The following is a 23,376-nucleotide window of genomic DNA, read 5'->3' on the forward strand; positions in this document are numbered from 1 at the left end:
CTGTAAGCAGGCTATTGTCACTTGAAGATGGCGTTGCAGAGTTTCCCGAGACTGAGCCAGGATAAGCAAGTCGTCCAAATATAGTAAAATATTTATTCCCTGATGACGAAGGTGAGCTGCCATCACTAAGTACCCTGGGAGTTGTAGCCAGTACAAAAAGCAGAGCCTGAAACTGGAAATGCTGTTGGAGGATAGCAAACCTGAGATAGCACTGATGGGAAGGTGCTATAGGTAACATGTAGGTAAGCATCCTGATAGCGGTGATAGGAAAGTGCTATAGGTACATGTAGGTAAGCATCCTGGATATCCAGATCCCCAGCTCCATAGCCATGACAATGGACCATAAGGTTTCCATACGGAACAGAGGCACACAGATATTTTTGTTCAGAGTCTTGAGATTGAGAATGGGTTGGTAAGATCCATTTGGCTTCTGAGCTAAAAACAGGTTAGAATAGAAACCTTGTACCTCTGTGCAGTAGGAACTGTGCAGTAGGAATCGGCACTACTACTCCTGACTGCAGTAGTTTTTTCACTGCGTCCTATAGAGCAAAGGCCTTCGATTCCACTGGAGAGGGGCAGGTACCAAAAAATTTTTGAGGAAGGATCTTCCTGGAGGAAAAAGCGTAACCCTGAGACACCACTTCTTGCACCCAGGTATCTGGTGAAATTTTTCCAAACACGTGCAAAAAGAAGAAGTCGGCCTCCTACCCTGGGATCCCCCAGCTGGAGTACCGCACCATCAAAATGATGGTTTATCATCTGGTTTAGAAGCCGGGCGTCTGGTTGACCAAGTCTGCTTCTTCCTAGTCTTACCAGATTTTTCTGACTGAGACTGTTTGCTGTAAGCCTTTCCTTTTGCTTTACCTTGGGCCCGAAAGGACCGGAAAGCAGGAAACTGGGATTAGCCTTATATGAACAGGGAACCTTTTTGGAGTCTGCTTCAGACACAAGATTATTATTTAATTCTGTGCCAAACAGAATATTTACAACAAAAGGCAGCGATTCCAGAACCTTCTTGGATTATGAATCGGCCTTCCATGCACGTAGCCAAATAGCTCTGCGAGCTGCTACTGAAGAGGCTACAGCCTGAGAAGCTACTGTACCCACATCCTGGGCACCTTCCTCCATGAAAGCAGCTGCCTGCTTTATACATGCAAAATGGGATAGCAGCTTCCTTGTAGCTGTTGAAAGATTGTCTTCCAAAGCATCTGCCCAGCCTGCTACTGCCTTAGCCACCAAGGTTGTGGCCATAGCTGTGCTAGTCACTGCCCCTGCTAAAGAAAAAACTTAAGAAACCCATCAATCTTTACAATATGTCAATCACATCATTTAAGGAAGTTGAAGGCAGAGGTAGTGTATATTTTAGCACAAGTTGAACTACATGTGCATCTACTATGGGAGAAGCCTCCCTTTTTAAACAGTCCACAGTAGGAAAAAGGATAGAAAGAACCCCAATTTTTTGGAATCTTAAACTTCTTACTGGGTGTAACCCAAGTCTCTTGCATAATTTCCTTCAGTTGATCTGAGTTAGGAAATTCCGTTTTTACGGTTTTTGGACGTTTAAATAAAGGCGCATTGGTTTTTAAAACAGGCTCAGCTGCCTCTTCAATTGACAGAATGAACTTAACAGCCTGATTAAATCAGGTGTATCCACTGACGAGGAGTGCTCCTCCTCTCTAGAAGCAGATTCAGAATTGGAAGATTCAGCGTCATCACCTGAAGTGTCTTCTGATTCTGAAATGTGTGTAAACAGTGAAGGTGAAGCCCCCTGTCTGACTTCCTTTCCTTGGGCCTATCATTTTTCTGAAAGGCAGCCGAGGGACTAAGCTAAATCAAACCCTTGATGTGGCATAACCCAAGCGGGATATTGCATGTAAGGGTTAATTAGAAACCCCATACCTGGTACTGTAGCAGGTGTCATACGACTTGCTAAATTAGACAACATCTCTGCAAAAGCTGCTCAAGGAGGTCCCTGTGATTGAACAGGCTCCTGACTTGGAGCCGGTCTATTCAGAAGATTTTTATGGAAACAAACAATTTTCACACAAGTCATCTTGTACCAAATCCTGGGCTGTTAACCCAGATTTGCCGGACAAACATGAAGTTAATATAGGTGCCTTGTCACTTTTGCATTTTGTGGACATAGCAACAATAACCACCACAATTAGTGTAATTCTACACATAAATGTGACCGTATTCACTTTAATGCTTTAGAGTGAAATACAATCAGATCCTACCCTGCCTGCACCAGCATTGAGGATCTGAATATGACAAATAGAAAAAGCTAACAGAAACAGAGTTTAAAGTCAGCAATCAAACCAGCAATTGGTCACACAAAAAAATTGTGTTAATATACATTTGCAATATGAGCACATTATTCAACTACACAATACATATAAGTAAGTAGTAAAAAGGAGAGTTATGGTAGACTTACCATAGTTAACTCTCTTTCTGCGAGGTACATTGGTTCCACAGGAAAACATCGGGGTGTAGAGTGGATCTTGATCCAGAGGCACCAACAGGATAAAGCGTTAGGCTGTCCCAGGATGCAGTGGGGTCTCCTCTATAAACCCCGCCTCCAGGCACTGTGAACTCAGTTTCGTTAACCAGTCAAATGCAGGAGCAGGCAGATGTTAGTCATATAGACCCACATTCTCATAACAGGAGAAGGTACCAGCGGCTAATGCCATACAAACCCATTGAAGCTAGGTGCGTCAGGGTGGGTGGCCTGTGGAACCAATGTACCTCGCAGAAAGAGATAGCAATGGCAAGTCTACCATAACTCTTTTTCTGCAGCAGAATACATTGGTTTTCACAGGAATACATCGGGATGTCCTAAAGCAGTTCCTCAAGAGAGGGGACGCGCCTTAGTGGGCATGAGAACCCAGCGTCCAAAGGAAGCATCCTAGGAGGAGGAAGTATCAAAGGCATAGAACCTAATAAACGTATTCACTGAGAACCACATAGCCGCCTTGCACAATAGTTCTGCGGGCCGCTCAAGAAGGTCCAACAGACTGAGTAGAATGGGCTTTAATAGCAGCAGGAGCTGGAAGTCAAGCCTGCACATAAACTTGTACAAAGGAGACCTTGCCCTGCAGTCCCGAAGACCAGCCGCAGCTATGCTCAAAAGATGGCGCCGAGCGTCTCAGTCTGGGAGTGAGGGATAGTGTGAGGCAGCAACGGGGTGGGAAAATCTGCTCAGAGATGGTGCCCTGGACCGAGGGAGGGGCTACAGGTCAAGCGCCACCTCCCCTATGCTGGACTTTCACCCCGGGTACTGTGAGTCTTATTAAATGGGGTGCTAGTACACCCGACCTGCACTCAGACGCCCCGGCTGTCTAGTGGAATCCTTGGTCGGTGACGGTGTACACGCCAGCGTCGCAACTTGTCTCCCTAGTTAGCGGACAGAAAACAATTTAATGGCGTGTCCAACCTGGGGAACCCTCTTACCTCCTCCCAGTAGCAGCCACGCGAACCAGGAGAACGTCTGCGACCATGTGCCTAAGCAGGAGCGTCTCCGCCACGAGTACCCGAGAACAGAGCCGTGTGAGTATGCAACGCCGCTTGGGAAGTGATTGAGCTGCAGCGCTGAAGTGTCACTTCACATACAGGGCTGACAGCCCACCAAAGAAATCTTCTTAAAAGCTTTTTCAGGGCTGCCCAGTGCAGCCATCCTGTTAGGTGACCTGCTGCTGCAGGCACCAACTCGAAAACTGAGCTCCAGTGCATGGAGGTGAGGTTTGTAGAGAAAGCTACTCAATCGAACTAGTGTACCTAGCCGCTCATGTGATTCTGAGTGGTATATTATGTTATGCATCTAAGGGGGACATGTACTAAGCAGTGATAAAACTGGAGCAAGTGAGACAGTGGAGAAGTTGCCCATGGCAACCCATCAGCTGCTCTGTATATGTTTATAGTATGCAAATTATAAATGTTACATCAATTCTGATTGGTTGCCATGGGCAACTTCTCTACTGGCTCACTTCTCCACTTTTATCACTGCTTAGTACATGTCCCCCTAAGACGGAAGCAGTAATCAGTTCATGGCGGGAGACTCGGTGGAAAGTAGTCAAGAACTGGGGGGAGGGACAACCAGGGGAGCGTCTTACTACCCACTGCTAACATCAACCTCAGGGATTGCGGACTTAACATCCCCAGTACCACTGATCCCTGAGGCCTAGCGCTGGTGCACCCGAGGTGGCAGCCGCAACAGCGACTGTCCGGTAGTCTCGTCCCGGAAACAGTAAAGTTGCAGAATATGAGTCTTATACTGCTAAGCGGTAGAAGATGCCTTACCTTCTCCCTGTTCTCCGGCCGCAGCAAGTGATCGTCAGTAAGGACTTGCTATTACATCCAGTCTGGCACCCGCTGAAACAGCAGTGTACTCTGAGGTAACAGTTGTCGCGATCCGGCGGAGTGTTGTTGGAGCGTCTTATACCTTACGTTTAAGACGCACAGATTTACTTGTGAAAAAAAAAAAAAAAACTATACAAAATAACAAAGCTTGTGGCTGCAAGAAAAACTATCAGCCCAACCGTTCCTGTGGCCAGCTCCTGCCACACTAAACAAAAAACTGAATTCCCTGAGCCAGGAGGCGGGGATATAGGTGGCTGGCCCGATGCATCCTGAGAGTCTGAAAAGCTTAACTGTTTGGTGCCCAATCCACTGTCGCTTCATCATATCCCAAGGTAGATCCTGTGGATCACTGTGGACCCTGATAAAAAAAATTAGCATGTCTAATTTCTCTTATTGAGGAAAATGATCCAATATTGCATATCTATGAGTGATAAAAGTATGTGAACCTTTAGGCTTAGCAGATATTTTGAAGGTGAAATTAGAGCCAGGTATTTTCAATCTATGGGATGACAATCAGGTGTGATTGGACAACCTGTCTTTTTAAAATAGCTGGGATCTATCAAAGTCTGATGTTAACACCACATTTTTGTGGAAGTGTATTATGCCACGAACAAAGTCAACAGATTGTGTACAAATGGAGGAAACTCCAGACCATTATTACCCTCCCCGGGAGTGGTCAACAAAGATCACGCCAAGAGCAAGGTGTCTAATAGATTGCAAGGTCACAAAGGAACCCAAGGTAATCTCTAAGCAACTGAAGGCCTTTCTCACATTAGCTAATGTTAATGTTCATGCCTCCTGCTTGTGGACGACACTGAACAACAATGGTGTGCATGGCAGGATTGCAAGGAGAAAGGCGCTGCTTTTCAAAAATAACATTGCTGCCTGTCTGCAGTTCGCTAAAGATCACCAGGACAAGCCAGGCGGCTATTGGAACAATGTTTTGTGGACAGAGGAGTCCAAAATAGAGCTTTTTGGTTTAAATGAGAAACGGTATGGTTTGGAGAAAGGAAAACACTGCATTTCAGCATAAAAACTTCATACCATCTGTGAAACATGGTGGTGGTGGTGGTGGTGGTATCATGGTTTGAGCCTGTTTTGCTGCATCTGGCCCAGGACAACTTGCCATCATTCATGGGACAATTATTTCTGAATTATACCAGAAGATTCTAAAGGAAAATGTCAGGACATCTGTCCAGGAACTGTATTTCAAGAGAATGTGGGTCATGCAGCAAGACAACAAACCAAAACCATTCAACCAAAGAATGGTTAAGGAAGAATAAAAGTAAAGTTTTGGAATGGCCAAGTCAAAGTCCTGACCTTAATCCAATCGTAATGGATTTGTGAAGGATAGATCATGTCAAACAAACTTACTAGGCTTTTACGAAACAGTTACTGCAAACCTTGATCAGGGTCAGGAGGTGGATGTAATCTTTTTAGACTTTGCTAAAGCTTTCGACACAGTACTGCACATGAGACTTACTAAAAGTTACAAGAACTGAGGCTAGGGAGCACAATATGCACTTGGGTTAGTAATTGGTTAGCTAATAGGGAGCAGCGCGTTGTGGTAAATAGTACTTCAGTCCAATTTGAAAAAGTTCCAAGTGGTGTGCCACAAGGGTCTGTACTTGGACCACTATTGACCAACATTTTCATTAACAATATAGTAGAAGGTCTAGTGAGCATGGTGTAAATTTTTGCAGAAGATACCAAACTATGTAAGGTTATAAACTCGGAGGGAGATGCTGTGTCTCTCCAGAACGACTTAGTTAAACTGGAATTATGGGGAGCAAAATGGAGACTGAGTTTCAATACAGACAAGTGCAAGGTAATGCACCTTGGTAGCAAGAACAAAAATAACACCTACATACTAAATGGGGTGATTTTAGGAGACTCCGTACTGGAAAAAGAATTAGGTGTTCACATAGATAACAAACTTAGTAGCAGTACCCAATGTAGGATAGCAGCAAAAAAAGGCAAAAAAGGTACTAGCATGCATAAAGAGGGGTATTGATGCAAGGGATGAGTGTTATACTCCTACTATATAAATCTCTAGTGAGGCCCCATCTGGAATACTGCGCACAATTTTGGGCACCATACTACAAAAAGGATATCCTGGAACAAGAAAAGGTCCAGAGGCGACCGACCACACTCATTAAGGGGATGGAGACGCTGGAATAACACAAAAGACTTGCAAGGCTTGACATGTTTACATTGGAAAAGAGAAGACTAGGAGGGGACATGATCAACATTTATAAATATTTAAGGGAACAATACTCAGAGCTTGCGGGGGATTTGTTTTTGGTAAGATCAACACAGCAGACACGTGGACACCCACTTAGATTAGAGGAGAGGAGATTCCGCACACAGAGGTGAAAAGGTTTTTACACAGTAAGGACAATACAAGTTTGGAATTCCAGGCTTGAGAGAGTAGCACTGGCAGACTCGGTCAACACTTTTAAGAATGGGCTAGATAAATTCCTAATGGATAAGGATATACAGGGTTATGGTGAATAGATCAGGCATTAGTTATAATAAAATGAGGGAAGAAACACAACACAACAGTCGACTTTATGAACCGTTAAAATTAGTCCTGAAAATAATACAGTGTAAGAGAACACAAACAGATTGAACTCTATGGACAAATTGCCTTTTTTCAACCTCGGAAACTATAACTATGTAATGTTGTGGAATAATCTGAAGAGTGCAGTTAATTGGAGGAAACCCACCAACATAACAGAGTTGAAGCTGTTTTGTACGGAGGAATGGGGTAAAATTCCACCAAACCAATGTTCAAGACAAATCAATAAAAACCGGTAACGTTAACATGGAGTTATTGCTGCACAAGGGGGTCATACCAAATACTGAAGGCAAAGGTTCACATACTTTTGTCACTCACAGAAGTGTGATATTGGATAATTTTCTCAATTAAAAAAATGAGCACATCTAATTTTTTTTCTCATTTGTTTGATTTGGTTCTCTTTATGTACTTTTAGGTCTTGTGTAAAAATCTGAGGAAGTTATAAGCCAAATTCCTGCAGCAATAGAGAGAATTCTGAAGGGTTCACAAACTTCCAAGAACCACTGTATATGCCAACTTATATATTTATCAGACATGCTTAACTTCTTACCACCACTCATTTGTTACTCCTCAATAAAATAAGATTTTACTCACCGGTAAATCTATTTCTCATAGTCCGTAGTGGATGCTGGGACTCCGTAAGGACCATGGGGATTAGCGGCTCCGCAGGAGACTGGGCACAACTAAAGAAAGCTTTAGGACTACCTGGTGTGCACTGGCTCCTCCCACCAAGACCCTCCTCCAGACCTCAGTTAGGATACTGTGCCCGGAAGAGCTGACACAAATAGGAAGGATTTTGAATCCCGGGTAAGACTCATACCAGCCACACCAATCACACCATATAACTCGTGATACTATACCCAGTTAACAGTATGAAATATAACGGAGCCTCTCAACAGATGGCTCAACAATAACCCTTTAGTTAGGCAATAACTATATACAAGTATTGCAGACAATCCGCATTTGGGATGGGCGCCCAGCATCCACTACGGACTACGAGAAATAGATTTACCGGTGAGTAAAATCTTATTTTCTCTGACGTCCTAAGTGGATGCCGGGACTCCGTAAGGACCATGGAGATTATACCAAAGCTCCCAAACGGGCAGGAGAGTGCGGATGACTCTGCAGCACCGAATGAGCAAACTCTAGGTCCTCCTCAGCCAGGGTATCAAACTTGTAGACTGTTGCAAAAATGTTTGAACCCGACCAAGTAACAGCTCGGCAAAGTTGTAAAGCCGAGACCCCTCGGGCAGCCGCCCAAGAAGAGCCCACTTTCCTCGTGGAATGGGCTTTTACAGATTCAGGGTGCGGCAGTCCAGCCACAGCATGTGCAAGTTGAATCGTGCTACAGATCCAGCGAGCAATAGTCTGCTTAGAAGCAGGAGCACCCAGCTTGTTGGGTGCATACAGGATAAATAGCGAGTCAGTTTTCCTGACTCCAGCCGTCCTGGAAACATATACTTTTCAGGGCCCTGACTACGTCCAGTAACTTGGAATCCTCCAAGTCCCAAGTAGCCGCAGGCACCACAATAGGTTGGTTCACATGAAAAACTGATACCACCTTAGGAAGGAATTGGGAACGAGTCCTCAATTCCGCCTTATCCATATAAAATACAGATAAGGGCTTTTGTATGACAAAGCCGCCAATTCTGATACACGCCTGGCCGATGCCACGGCCCACAGCATGACCACTTTCCACGTGAGGTATTGTAGCTTCACGGATTTAAGTGGCTCAACCCAATGCGACTTCAGGAAATCCAACACCACGTTGAGATCCCACGGTGCCACTTGAGGCACAAACGGGGGCTGACTATGCAGCACTCCCTTAACAAAAGTCCGAACTTCAGGCAGTGAAGCCAGTTCTATTTTGGAAGAAAATCGATAGAGCCGAAATCTGGACCTTCATGGAACCCAATTTTAGGCCCATAGTCACCTCTGACTGTAGGAAGTGCAGAAATCGACCTAGCTGAAATTTCTCCTTTGGGGCCTTCCTGGCCTCACGGCACGCAACATATTTCCACCATATGCGGTGATAATGGTTTGCGTTCACTTCTTTCCTAGCTTTAAATAGCGTAGGGATAACTTCCTCCGGAATGCCCGTTTCCTTCCCTTTTCCTTCAGGATCCGGCGTTCAACCGCCATGCCGTCAAACGCAGCCGCGGTACATCTTGGAACAGACAGGCCCCCTGCTGCAGCAGGTCCTGTCTGAGCGGCAGAGGCCATGGCTCCTCTGAGATCATTTCTTGGAGTTCTGGTTACCAAGCTCTTCTTGGCCAACCCGGAACAATGAGTATAGTTCTTACTCCTGTCCTTCTTATTATTCTCATTACCCTGGGTAAGAGAGGCAGAGAAGGGAACACATACACCGACTGGTACACCCACGGTGTTACCAGAGCGTCCCAGCTATCGCCTGAGGGTCCCTTGACCTGGCGCAATATCTTTGTAGCTTTTTGTTGAGGCGGGACGCCATCATGTCCACCTGTGGCCTTTCCCAACGGTGTACAATCATTTGGAAAACTTCTGGATGAAGTCCCCACTCTCCCGGGTGGAGGTCGTGTCTTCTGAGAATGTCTGCTTCTCAGTTGTCCACTCCGGGAATGAACACTGCTGACAGTGCTAACACATGATTTTCCGCCCATCGGAGAATCCTTGTGGCTTCTGCCATCGCCATCCTGCTTCTTGTGCCACCCTGTCGGTTTACATGAGCGACCGCCGTGATGTTGTCTGACTGGATCAGCACCGGCCGGTGTTGAAGCAGGGTCTAGCCTGACTTAGGGCATTGTAACTGGCCCTTAGTTCCAGAATATTTATGTGTAGGGAAGTCTCCTGACTTTTCCATAGCCTTGGAAGTTTCTTCCCTGTGTGACTGCCCCCCAGCCTCGAAGGCTGGCATCCGTGGTCACCAGAACCCAGTCCTGTATGCCGAATCTGCGGCCCCCTAGAAGATGAGCACTCTGCAGCCACCACAACCGCAACACCCTGGCCCTTGGAGACAGGGTTATCCGCCGATAAAGATGCGACCCGGACCACTTGTCCAACAGATCCCACTGGAAAATCCTTGCATGGGACCTGGCGAAAGGAATTTCTTCGTAAGAAGCTACCATCCTTCCCAGGGCTCGCGTGCATTGATGCACTGACACCTGTATACGTATTAGGAGGTCTCTGTCTAGAGACGACAACTCCTTGGACTTCTCCTCCGGGAGAAACCCTTTTTATCCTGTTCTGTGTCCAGAACCATACCCAGGAACAGTAGACGCGTCGTAGGAACCAGCTGCGACTTTGGAATATTCAGAATCCAGCCGTGCTGTTGTAGCACTTCCCGAGATAGTGCTACTCCGCCGAACAACTGCTCCCTGGACCTCGCCTTTATAAGGAGATCGTCCAAAACGGGATAATTATTTCGGTCATTACCTTGGTAAATACCTCGGTGCCGGGGACAGACCAACGGCAATGTCTGGAATTGGTAATGACAATCCTGTACCACAATTTTGAGGTACTCCTGGTGAAGAGGGTAAATAGGGACATGCAGGTAAGCATCCTTGATGTCCAGTGATACCATGAAATTCTCCAGGCTTGCAATAATCGCCCTGAGCGATTCCATTTTGAACTTGAACCTTCGTATATAAGTGTTCAAGGCTTTCAATTTTAGAATGGGTCTCACCGAACCGTCTGGTTTCTGTACCACAACATTTTGGAATAGTAACCCCGGCCTTGTTGAAGGAGGGGTACCTTGATTTCACCTGCTGGAAGTACAGCTTGTGAATTGCCGCCGGTACTACCTTTCTCCGAGGGCAGCATGCAAGGCTGATGTGAGGTAACGGCGAGGGGGAGTCGCCTCGAACTCCAGACTGTATCCCTGTGATACTATTTGCAGAACCTAGGGATCCACCTGTGGGCAAGCCCACTGGTCCCTGAAGTTCCCGAGACGCGCCCCTACTGCACCTGTCTCCACCTGTGGAGCCCCAACGTCATGCGGTGGAGTCAGAGGAAGCGGGGGAAGATTTTTGATCCTGGGAACTGGCTGCTGGTGCAGCTTTTTCCTTCTTCCCTTGTCTCTGTGCAGAAAAGGAAGCGCCTTTGACCCGCTTGCTTTTCTGAAGCCGAAAGGACTGTACCTGAAAATACAGTGCTTTCTTAGGCTGTGAGAAAACCTGAGGTAAAAAATTTTCTTCCCAGCTGTTGCTGTGGACACGAGGTCCCAAAGACCATCCCCAAACAATTCCTCACCCTTATAAGGCAGAATCACCATGTGCCTTTTATAGGCAGCATCACCTGTCCACTGCCGGGTTTCTAATACCTTCCTGGCAGAATGGACATTGCATTAATTCTGGATGCCAGCCGGCAAATATCCCTCTGTGCATCCTTTATATCTAAGACGACGTCTTTTATATGCTCTATGTTAGCAAACTATTATGTCTTAGAGTATTAATATTATCTGACTGGGTATCAGACCACACTGCAGCAGCACTATTTATGCTGAGGCAATTGCAGGTCTCAGTATATAACCTGAGTGTGTATATACAGACTTCAGGATAGCCTCCTGCTTTTTATCAGCAGGCTCCTTCAAGGTGGCCGTATCCTAAGACGGCAGTGCCACCTTTTTTGACAAACGTGTGAGCGCCTTATCCACCCTAAGGGATATCTCCCAACGTGACCTATCCTCTGGCGGGAAAGGGTACGCCATCAGTAACTTTTTAGAAATAACCAGTTTCTTATCGGGGGAACCCACACTACTTTACACACTTCATTCATTCATCTGATGGGGGAACAAAACACTGGCTGCTTTTTCTCCCCAAAAATAAAACCCCTTTTATGTGGTACTTGGGTTCATGTCAAAAATGCGTAACACATTTTTCATTGCAGAGATCATGTAACGGATGTTCCTAGTGGATTGTGTATATGTCTCAACCTCGTCGACACTGGAGTCAGACTCCGTGTCGACATCTGTGTCTGCCATCTGAGGTAACGGGTGCTTTTTTGAGCCCCTGATGGCCTTTGAGACGCCTGGGCAGGCGTGGGCTGAGAAGCCGGCTGTCCCACAGCTGTTTTACGTCATCCAGCCTTCTATGTAAGGAGTTGACATTGTCGGTTAATAACTTCCACCTATCCATCCACTCTGGTGTCGGCCCCACAGGGGGCGACATCCCATTTATCGGCCTCTGCTCCACCTCCACGTAACCTTCCTCATCCCACATGTCGACACAGCCGTACCGACACACAGCACACACACAGGGAATGTTCTGACTGAGGACAGGACCCCACAAAGTCCTTTGGGGAGACAGAGAGAGAGTATGCCAGCACACACCAGAGCGCTATATAATGCAGGGATTAACACTATAACTGAGTGATTTTTCCCCCAATAGCTGCTTGTATAAAAAATATTGCGCCTAAATTTAGTGCCCCCCCTCTCTTTTTAACCCTTTGAGCCTGAAAACTACAGGGGAGAGCCTGGGGAGCTGTCTTCCAGCTGCACTGTGAAGAGAAAATGGCGCCAGTGTGCTGAGGGAGATAGCTCCGCCCCTTTTTCGCGGACTTTTCTCCCGCTTTTTAATGAATTCTGGCAGGGGTATTTATCACATATATAGCCTCTGGGGCTATATATTGTGATATATTTGCCAGCCAAGGTGTTTTTATTGCTGCTCACGGCCCCCCCCCCAGCGCCCTGCACCCTCAGTGACCGGAGTGTGAAGTGTGTATGAGGAGCAATGGCGCACAGCTGCAGTGCTGTGCGCTACCTTGGTGAAGACTGATGTCTTCTGCCGCCGATTTTACGGACTCTTCTTGCTTCTGGCTCTGTAAGGTGGCCGGCGGCGCGGCTCCGGGACCGAACATCAATGGCCGGTTCCATGCGGTCGATCCCTCTGGAGCTAATGGTGTCCAGTAGCCTAAGAAGCCCAAGCTACCACCAGTTAGGTAGGTTCGCTTCTTCTCCCCTTAGTCCCTCGCTGCAGTGAGTCTGTTGCCAGCAGATCTCACTGTAAAATAAAAAACCTAAAATATACTTTCTTTCTAGGAGCTCAGGAGAGCCCCTAGTGTGCATCCAGCTCAGCCGGGCGCAAGAATCTAACCGAGGTCTGGAGGAGGGTCTTAGTGGGAGGAGCCAGTGCACACCAGGTAGTCCTAAAGCTTTCTTTAGTTGTGCCCAGTCTCCTGCGGAGCCGCTAATCCCCATGGTCCTTACGGAGTCCCAGCATCCACTTAGGACGTCAGAGAAATATATAATATCATATGATACATAACAAATTAACAAAATAAGAGAGAAAAAAAAGTTTCCTGCACAATTTGCAATTTACAAACACACAGATTTCTTATAGCAACTTGATCCACATGTTATTGGGGGACTTTATGACAAAAGCAAAATGCTCCTTACACTGCTTCCCCAGTGCATTTAACCCACAACAAGTGCACTGTAATTAAAACGCATAAGACGTTTCAATTTTATTATTTGAAATATCACAATATCTGCAGAATGAGCATGCGCAAGGTAACAGCACAAATCTCACATTTAATTCCCACCCTCAATGTCAATAATTAAAATTACTGTAAGAGGCTGCATACACACAAAGAAAACCCAATAGTCTTTTACATTTAAACTGTGTTGATCACTTCTGCACTTTAGAGATACTTAGGGTGGGGGGGAATAAATTGGCATGGTAATTTACTGCGGGCTAATTGATTCCCCCGGGACTATACAATTAACCTAGAAGTATGGCAGCCGGCAGCTATTCAATTGATGTTGCTTATTGCGCCAATTAGGGTCGGGCTTGGCAGCATAAAGCAGCTAAACCGACTAAACTAATGGGCACGATTGTGAAAAGTGCTGTTTGGGTAAGCAAACAGGTCACTTTTCACACATTTCAGCTCACCACCACCGGTGGGAAGTGACGCTAACAATTTAATTTCCCCCCCCCCCCCCCCCCCTATGTGTTTTGCCAGAAAATAGATGTTTCCTGTGCAAAAAAATAAATAAAATAAATAGGGGCCAACTGAACAGCAAGTGAATTTTAAAAAAAAAACGAGAAAAACTGAAAAAATATTGTGGCTGACTGAATTCCCCCCTTTATGCTACATGAGCCTTCTTAAAAATCCATTTATTCCTAAATGTAGAATGCACATGAATTGCAACATCCAATCTTTTTGGTGAGAGACATTAATAAACATTAAAAATGATAGATGTTCTATCTGCGACCCCTCTATACAGTCTACTGACCCGAGGCCAACATTGCTGTTTGACTGGATTATACAGCCCGCCAAGAACATCTGCAATGTGGCTAGAACAATACGCAATATAATGTATAGCAAATATCCTTGTGTATAAATACCTATTTTCCTACAGATTGTAAGCTTGTGAGAGCAGGGCCCTCTTACCTCGCTGTCTGTCTGTTATTACCCAGTCTTTTTTTAACACTATTTGTAACAGAATATGCTGGTGCTATGTAAGGTAGTTAATAATAACTTACTGTGCAATATCACACTCTCTCAGTACTGCTGTGGTGCTCCGTAATTACATGACTCTAGCCAATTATTTACCAGATTTGTGTCAGCCTCTGTCAGTCCCTTTAAAAAATGGTATGTTTCAAACAGGATAGGTATATGATCAGGCCGCACGGGATGCAGATTGTCAGTATACTGCTGACAGTGCAGTTACATCTTTCCTGGCTTTAATCAGCGTAGGAATGACTTCCTCCGGAATGCCCTTTTCCTTCAGGATCCGGCGTTCAACCGCCATGCCGTCAAACGCAGCCGCGGTAAGTCTTGGAACAGACAGGGCCCCTGCTGCAGCAGGTCCTGCCTGAGCGGCAGAGGCCATGGGTCCTCTGAGATCATCTCTTGAAGTTCCGGGTACCACGCTCGTCTTGGCCAATCCGGAACCACGAGTATTGTTCTTACTCCTCGTTTTCTTATTATTCTCAGTACCCTTGGTATGAGAGGCAGAGGAGGGAACACATAAACTGACTGGTACACCCACGGTGTCACTAGAGCGTCCACAGCTATCGCCTGAGGGTTCCTTGACCTGGCGCAATATCTCTCTAGTTTTTTGTTTAGGCGGGACGCCATCATGTCCACCTGTGGTCGTTCCCATCGATTTACAATCAGCGTGAAGACTTCTGGATGAAGTCCCCACTCTCCCGGGTGGAGGTCGTGCCTGCTGAGAAAGTCTGCTTCCCAGTTGTCCACTCCCGGAATGAACACTGCTGACATCGGAGAATCCTTGTGGCTTCTGCCATTGCCATCCTGCTTCTTGTGCCGCCCTGTCGATTTACATGGGCGACTGCCGTGATGTTGTCTGACTGGATCAGTACCGGCTGGTGTAGAAGCAGGGATTTTGCCTGACTTAGGGCATTGTAAATGGCCCTTAGTTCCAGAATATTTATGTGTAGGGAAGTCTCCTGACTCGTCCTTGGAAGTTTCTTCCCTGTGCGACTGCCCCCCAGCCTCAAAGGCTGGCATCCGTGGTCACCAGGACCCAGTCCTGTATGCCGAATCTGCGGCCCTCTAGAAGATGAGCACTCTGCAGCCACCACAGCAGAGACACCCTGGTTCTTGGAGACAGGGTTATTAGGCGATGCAACTGAAGATGCGATCCGGACCATTGGTCCAACAGGTCCCACTGAAAGATTCTGGCATGGAACCTGCCGAAAGGAATTGCTTCGTAAGAAGCCACCATCTTTCCCAGGACCCGCGTGCAGTGATGCACCGATACCTGTTTTGGTTTCAGGAGGTCTCCGACTAGAGATGACAGCTCCTTGGCTTTCTCCTCCGGGAGAAACACTTTTTTTTCTGGACTGTATCCAGAATCATACCCAGGAACAGTAGACGTGTCGTCGGAACCAGCTGTGATTTTGAAATATTCAGAATCCAACCGTGCTGGTGTAGCACCTCCTGAGATAGTGCTACTCCCACCAATAACTGCTCCTTGGACCTCGCCTTTATTAGGAGATCGTCCAAGTACAGGATAATTAAAACTCCCTTTCTTCGAAGGAGTATCATCATTTCCGCCATTACCTTGTAAACACCCTCGGTGCCGAGGAGAGTCCAAACGGCAGCGTCTGGAATTGGTAATGGCAATCCTGTACCACAAATCTGAGGTACTCCTGGTGAGGATAGTAAATGGGGACATGCAGGTAAGCATCCTTGATGTCCAGGGATACCATGTAATCCCCCTCGTCCAGGCTTGCAATAACCGCCCTGAGCGATTCCATCTTGAACTTGAATTTTTTATGTATGTGTTCAAGGATTTCAAATTTAAAATGGGTCTCACCGAACCGTCCGGTTTCGGTACCACAAACAGTGTGGAATAGTAACCCCGTCCTTGTTGAAGTAGGGGCACCTTGATTATCACCTGCTGGGAATACAGCTTGTGAATTGCCGCTAGCACAGCCTCCCTGTCTGAAGGAGTAAACGGCAAGGCAGATTTTAGGAACCGGTGGGGTGGAGACGCCTCGAATTCCAGTTTGTACCCTTGAGATACTATTTGCAGGATCCAGGGATCCACCTGTGAGCGAGCCCACTGATCGCTGAAATTTTTGAGGCGGCCCTCCACCGTACCTGGCTCCGCCTGTGGAGCCCCACCGTTATGCGGCGGACTTGGAAGAAGCGGGGGAGGACTTTTGCTCCTGGGATCCTGCTGTTTGTTGCAGCCTTTTTCCCCTACCTCTGCCTCTGGACAGAAAGGACCCGCCTTTTCCACGCCTGTTTTTCTGAGTCCGAAAGGACTGTACCTGATAAAACGGCGCCTTTTTAGGCTGTGAGGGAACATGGGGTAAAAATGCTGTCTTCCCAGCAGTTGCTGTGGAAACTAGGTCTGAGAGACCATCCCCAAATAACTCCTCACCCTTATAAGGCAAAACTTCCATGTGCCTTTTTGAATCTGCATCCCCTGTCCACTGGCGAGTCCATAAGCCTCTCCTAGCAGAAATGGACAATGCACTTATTTTAGATGCCAGCCGGCAGATCTCCCTCTGTGCATCTCTCATGTATAAGACTGAGTCTTTTATATGCTCTATGGTTAGCAGAATAGTGTCCCTGTCTAGGGTGTCAATATTTTCTGACAGGGAATCTGACCACGCAGCGGCAGCACTGCACATCCATGCTGACGCAATAGCTGGTCTAAGTATAATGCCTGAGTGTTTATATACAGACTTCAGGATCGCCTCCTGCTTTCTATCAGCAGGTTCCTTGAGGGCAGCCGTATCCGGAGACGGTAGTGCCACCTTTTTAGACAAACGTGTGAGCGCTTTATCCACCCTAGGGGGTGTCTCCCAACGTGACCTATCCTCTGGCGGGAAAGGGAACGCCATTAGTAACTTCTTAGAGATTACCAATCTTTTATCAGGGAAAGCCCACGCTTCTTCACACACTTCATTTAATTCTTCTGATGGGGGAAAAACTACGGGTAGTTTTTTCTCCCCAAACATAATACCCTTTTTAGTGGTACCTGGGTTTATATCAGAAATTTGTAACACCTCTTTCATTGCTTCAATCATGCAACGAATGGCCTTAGTGGACATTAGACTAGACTCATCGTCGTCGACACTGGTGTCAGTATCCGTGTCGACATCCGCGTCTGCCATCTGAGGTAGCGGGCGTTTTAGAGCCCCCGATGGCCTTTGAGACGCCTGGACAAGCACGAGCTGAGAAGCCGGCTGTCCCGCATTTGGCATGTCGTCAAATTTTTTGTGTAAGGAGTCGACACGTGCACGCAATTCCTTCCATAAGTCCATCCACTCAGGTGTCTGCCCCGCAGGGGGTGACATCCCTTCTATAGGCATCTGCTCCGCCTCCACATCATTATCCTCATCAAACATGTCGACACAGCCGTACCGACACACCGCACACACACAGGGAATGCTCTAACAGAGGACAGGACCCACAAAAGCCCTTTGGGGAGACAGAGTGAGAGTATGCCAGCACACACCAGAGCGCTATATAATGCAGGGACTAACTGAATTATGTCCCCTATAGCTGCTGTTATATATACTGCGCCTAAATTTAGTGGCCCCCTCTCTTTTTTACCCTTTTCTGTAGTGTAGACTGCAGGGGAGAGCCAGGGAGCTTCCTTCCAGCGGAGCTGTGAGGGAGAAATGGCGCCAGTGTGCTGAAGGAGATAGCTCCGCCCCTTTTTCGCGGACTATTCTCCCGCTTTTTTATGGATTCTGGCAGGGGTAATTATCACATATATAGCCTCTGGGGCTATATATTGTGGTATTTTTGCCAGCCAAGGTGTTTTTATTGCTGCTCAGGGCGCCCCCCCCTAGCGCCCTGCACCCTCAGTGACCGGAGTGTGAAGTGTGTATGAGGAGCAATGGCGCACAGCTGCAGTGCTGTGCGCTACCTTGGTGAAGACTGATGTCTTCTGCCGCCGATTTTCCGGACCTCTTCTTGCTTCTGGCTCTGTAAGGGGGACGGCGGCGCGGCTCCGGGACCGAACACCAAGGCCAGTTTCATGCGGTCGATCCCTCTGGAGCTAATGGTGTCCAGTAGCCTAAGAAGCCCAAGCTAGCTGCAAGCAGGTAGGTTCGCTTCTTCTCTCCTTAGTCCCTCGTTGCAGTGAGCCTGTTGCCAGCAGGTCTCACTGTAAAATAAAAAACCTAATTATATACTTTCTTTTTAGAAGCTCAGGAGAGCCCCTAGTGTGCATCCAACCTCGGCCGGGCACAAAATCTAACTGAGGCTTGGAGGAGGGTCATAGTGGGAGGAGCCAGTGCACACCAGGTGACCTAAAAGCTTTCTTTAGTTGTGCCCAGTCTCCTGCGGAGCCGCTATTCCCCATGGTCCTTTCGGAGTTCCCAGCATCCACTAGGACGTCAGAGAAATGACATAATTTGCAGATCACATCAATGTAGCCCGGCCCATACATACACAAGGAACTCACAAATTTCTAGGAGACAGACCACTGGCCAACCAGAAATAAGGAAATCGACACAGGACTTAATGCAGGAGTTATACAGTTAAAGTCTACCTGTGGCTTTTTTGCTGTGAGACACACATTTATGGGGATGAACTCCTGTGCAGTAGCAATCTTACATAAACAACCACACTTATAAGCCCCTTGGCTGGGACTGCATGGAGTTCAGCTCTGCTATATTTGCCTTTTTTTATTTTTATATTACCGTGCTGCTGCGGAGGGTTTGACTGCATGTCTCGGAGACCATAGTACCTCCCTGACCCATGCCCTGGACCTTACATATGTAGCGGGTTGATTGTCCCATCTATGCCTCACTGATAGGACCAGTGTCCTGCCCTCCAGTGGTTTATCTTTTTTGGCCTTCAGATTCTGATTTTATTTTAAGGCTACTCACCATTTGCATCTGTCTGATTTTTTGTGTATTTGTTTCTCGCACGGAGTCTCGCCATGAGTAAATCCAACACCGCCGCTAAGACTCGAGCAAGAGGTAACATCTCCCAACACTTTTCTATAAATGCTAAAAACGACAAACACTCTCCGCTACAGGATCCTCCCTCTCCTCGCTCTTTGCAACTGAACACGGACGATCTGCCTCCTTCACCTGTCCCTGCTACTAAGGAAGCCCTTATGGCCCTGCGGTCACTCATAATGGATTTCAAGGACTCTCTAGAGTCCAAGTTGGACAAGGCAGTCACCTCTATTAAATTGGACTTAGCCTCGTTGTCTTCCTGGCCCTCAAAACTAGAATCCAGTCAAGACACTCTCCAAAAAGTGAAGAATGAGACCTCCAGAGACATTGACCATATTATTCAGGATTTATCTGATTTACGCACTAAAAACAAGGATCTGGAGAACAGGGAAAGGAGAAAAAACCTCCGGATTCGCCGGAGTCCGTTCCTCCGCAACACCTGGAGGCTTATCTGCACAAACTGTTCTCCTTTATTGGAACTCGGGAATTGCCATCGGAAAGAGCGCATAGGGCTCTACGACCCAAACCGTGTGATGGTAAACCTCCTAGAGATGTCATCCTGTGTTTTCTCAGCTTTAAAGACAAAGAACTGATTCTTAACAGACTAGGGGCAAACCACATGTTCTCTTTGAGAACGCCAGGTTGCAATTCTATCAAGATCTGTCCCCCATCACAATACTCAAACGGAGTGAGCTTAGAGACTTGACTGGTGCTCTTCACACGCGTGGGATTCGCTACTGCTGGGGTTTTCCCTTTAAACTACTTGTCGATCTTCATGGATAAATGATTGTTATTAGAGACCCGAGAGAGGGTAAAGACCTTCTGATGTAGTTGGAAGATTCGGGACCTGTGTCTACTTCAACTTCTGCCTCTACAAAGGACTAACTCTGCATATGCCTTGCTAGTGTATAGAACTATCCTCTCAAGACTTTGGGGGTAATTCCAAGTTGATCGCAGCAGGATTTTTTTTTAGCAGTTGGGCAAAACCATGTGCACTGCAGGGGAGGCAGATATAACATGTGCAGAGAGAGTTAGATTTGGGTGTGGTGTGTTCAATCTGCAATCTAATTTGCAGTGTAAAAATAAAGCAGCCAGTATTTACCCTGCACAGAAATAAAATAACCCACCCAAATCTAACTCTCTCTGCACATGTTATATCTGCCTCCCCTGCAGTGCACATGGTTTTGCCCAACTGCTAAAAAAAATCCTGCTGCGATCAACTTGGAATTACCCCCTTTGTTCCAGATGCTGCGAGTATATGCCACGTTGTTTTAACTCACTGTTTGGATAGCTTTTGGATAGTGCTGTTTTCCTCTTGCTGTATATGGTGAAATGTTTCTCGTTTTTTTTTTTCCCAAGGTGCCCTAACTCTCCCTGCTAGGTTCACCCCTTAGATAGTTTGGTACTTGCTCATAGTTAGCGATTTGTGACTATCACTGCTTGTTTGAACTCGTGCATATATCACCTTCCTTCGTATAGCTATATTTCCTCATGGGTGACTTGGATGTGCTGGGGACCTTTTATTTTTCCCATCTGGAAAATCCGGTTTGTTAAGTTTGTTTTCACTGGGGATTGGTCGTCCAGCCTACTACGGGGCACCCCGACGCGATTAATAGTACCTCCCTACCCTCACTTCTACCATTATTGCATGCAAGGTATTACTGATTTTTTTCTACCTAGATTTCATATGTTTATAGTTCCTATCTTTATTGTTCTCTATTCGTATTTCACTGTAGACTTACAGAATTCTGTGGCCTCTACTTTTTGGCCTTTACCTATATCTTTTTGTTTACTGAACCACTGGAGGGTTTTGACCCTCTACTCCTACTTCTCTCCCTACGTTTATATTCATATTTTCCTCTCCCCCACCCCTGAGGAAGTGCGGAAGTTCTCTGATACTTCCCCAATTTGGGCCATAAAGACCTGAACTTGGTGTACATTTTCCTCCGCAGAACGTGAGGAATTTCCACACAGATTCCCCTCCCTTTTTTCCTTTCTTTCCCACGCCCCTAATGAGTCGGAAAACTTCTTCTATCCTCTCTAATTCTTTTTTCTTCTTTTTTTTTATTGTTCTCTCCTCCTTTTCCTTTATTTCATGTCACAATGCCCCTAGTCTTGGCTTCCATGAACGTCAAGGGTTTAAATACCCTGCAGAAGCGTTCCTCTCTATTTCGCTGTTTGCGGACTCTCAAGGCAGGGACAGCGTTCATCCAAGAGACCCACTTTAAAGCTCTCTCACATCATACTTTAATTTCTAAGCGATTTCCTACAGTCCATTATTCCTCCAGCCAATCTAAACACAATGGGGTGGCGATCATGATAAATAGTACAATTCCATTTACTCTCCACTCTGCCCACAGTGACTCGGACGGACGATATGTCATTCTTACAGGTAAACTGGGACATCTGGAATGTACGATAGCTAATTTCTACGCCCCTAATTCTGGCCAAGCCACCTTTTCAACCCTTTTTTCTCTGCCCTGAACAAAATCCGAAAGGGTTACTTGATCTTAGGGGGAGATTTCAATGCTGTACTTGATAATCATTTAGACAGGTCCTCCTCTTCTTCTCACACACAACACGGCCCCTCGACACGTTCCCTAAATACACATTAGAGAATCCGGACTCTTCAATGTCTGGCGAGCCCTAAACCATTCTTCCAGAGACTATACTTTTTATTATATTCCACACCAATCTTATTCCCGCATAGACCTTTTTCTCTGCTGTACCTTGGCCTCTAGGCATATCTCGGGTTCTTCTATTATCACTAACATGTGGTCGGACCACTCCATTCTGCCACTTTTGATTTTCTGGACACACAAAAATTTCCTGCCCCTCTTGGCATTTAAATGAAACTCTGCTGCAGATCCCTCAGTTTCAGGAAAAAATTACATCGGCCATCACAGACTTTTTCCTTGAACATCTCCGATTCCTCACATACCCCTTTAGTGTGGGAAGCACATAAAGCAGTTATAAGAGGCCATATCATCAGTTATGCGTCCCATAGAAATAAAGAACACAAGCATAAATTGGCATCTCTCACGGCAGAGGTCCACATCCTCACATACTCTTTACACTCAACTTACGACCGCAAGAGCAGCTCTTAAAGCCCTTCTTTCTGAAAGGACCGAGAAGGCTCTCCACTGGCTTAAACAGCAGTTTTACTAAAAGAGTAACAAGGCCGATACCTTACTAGCCAACAGATTGAGAGCTCGGAGCGTTGAAGGCCATTTCAGCTATTAAGGGCAATTCAGGGTACTTGCAATACTACCCGGTCACTATTAACTCTCTGTTTAGAGAATATTATGATACTCTACAATCTCTTCAACTCCTCGGACCAGACGGCTCCTACCGGCCCGTCAATCTCCAATTATCTCTCTTCTTGCAATGTTTCTCGTATAGACTCCGAGACCTCTCTTGGTGTAGACAGGCCCATAACTGAAGACGAAAAACATCTAGCTCTTCAAACACAAAAGCCTTCTAAAGCACCTGGACCATACGGCTTAACCTATGTCGTACTATAAAACCTTTCAATCCTCTTTAATCCCTCATCTTTCCACAGTATTTAACCTCATCGTGGAGGGCACCCCCTTTCATTCACAAACTGAGGACACAATTACGGTCATCCTGGAACCCAACAAAGACCCACAACTTCTGTCTACCTATAGGCCTATATCGATTTTGAACACAGACCTCAAGATTTTTGCTAAAATCTTTGCCAACGGGCTCAATCCTATACTCCCCTCCCTGATCCATCCGGATCAAGTGGGTTTTGTCCCGTCCAGACAAGCACTAGATAACACCAGACACACTACTGACGTTATCCATTACATTAATGTTCATAGGATTCCTTCTCTGGTGCTTGCTCTTGATGTGGAGAAGTCCTTTGATAGGGTCTCTTGGCCATTTATACTCCAGACTCTCCTGCACTTTGGTTTTCGGGGAAAGTTCCTCCAAGCCATACAATCCTTATACTACAATCGCTCAGCTATGGTGCTTACTAATAGCCTTTTATCTGAACCTTTTTCGATTACTAATGGCACTAGACAGGGGTGTCCACTA

General features: G+C 46.4%; 1 protein-coding gene across 3 annotated transcripts in view; it reads right to left on the bottom strand.

Moving 5' to 3' along the window:
• Nucleotides 1-23,376, bottom strand: part of NEDD4 (NEDD4 E3 ubiquitin protein ligase) — a 470,501-nt gene that overhangs the window by 283,831 nt on the left and 163,294 nt on the right. The window lies entirely within an intron of this gene.

This window comes from Pseudophryne corroboree, chromosome 6 (assembly GCF_028390025.1).
Source record: "Pseudophryne corroboree isolate aPseCor3 chromosome 6, aPseCor3.hap2, whole genome shotgun sequence".
NCBI lineage: Eukaryota > Metazoa > Chordata > Amphibia > Anura > Myobatrachidae > Pseudophryne > Pseudophryne corroboree.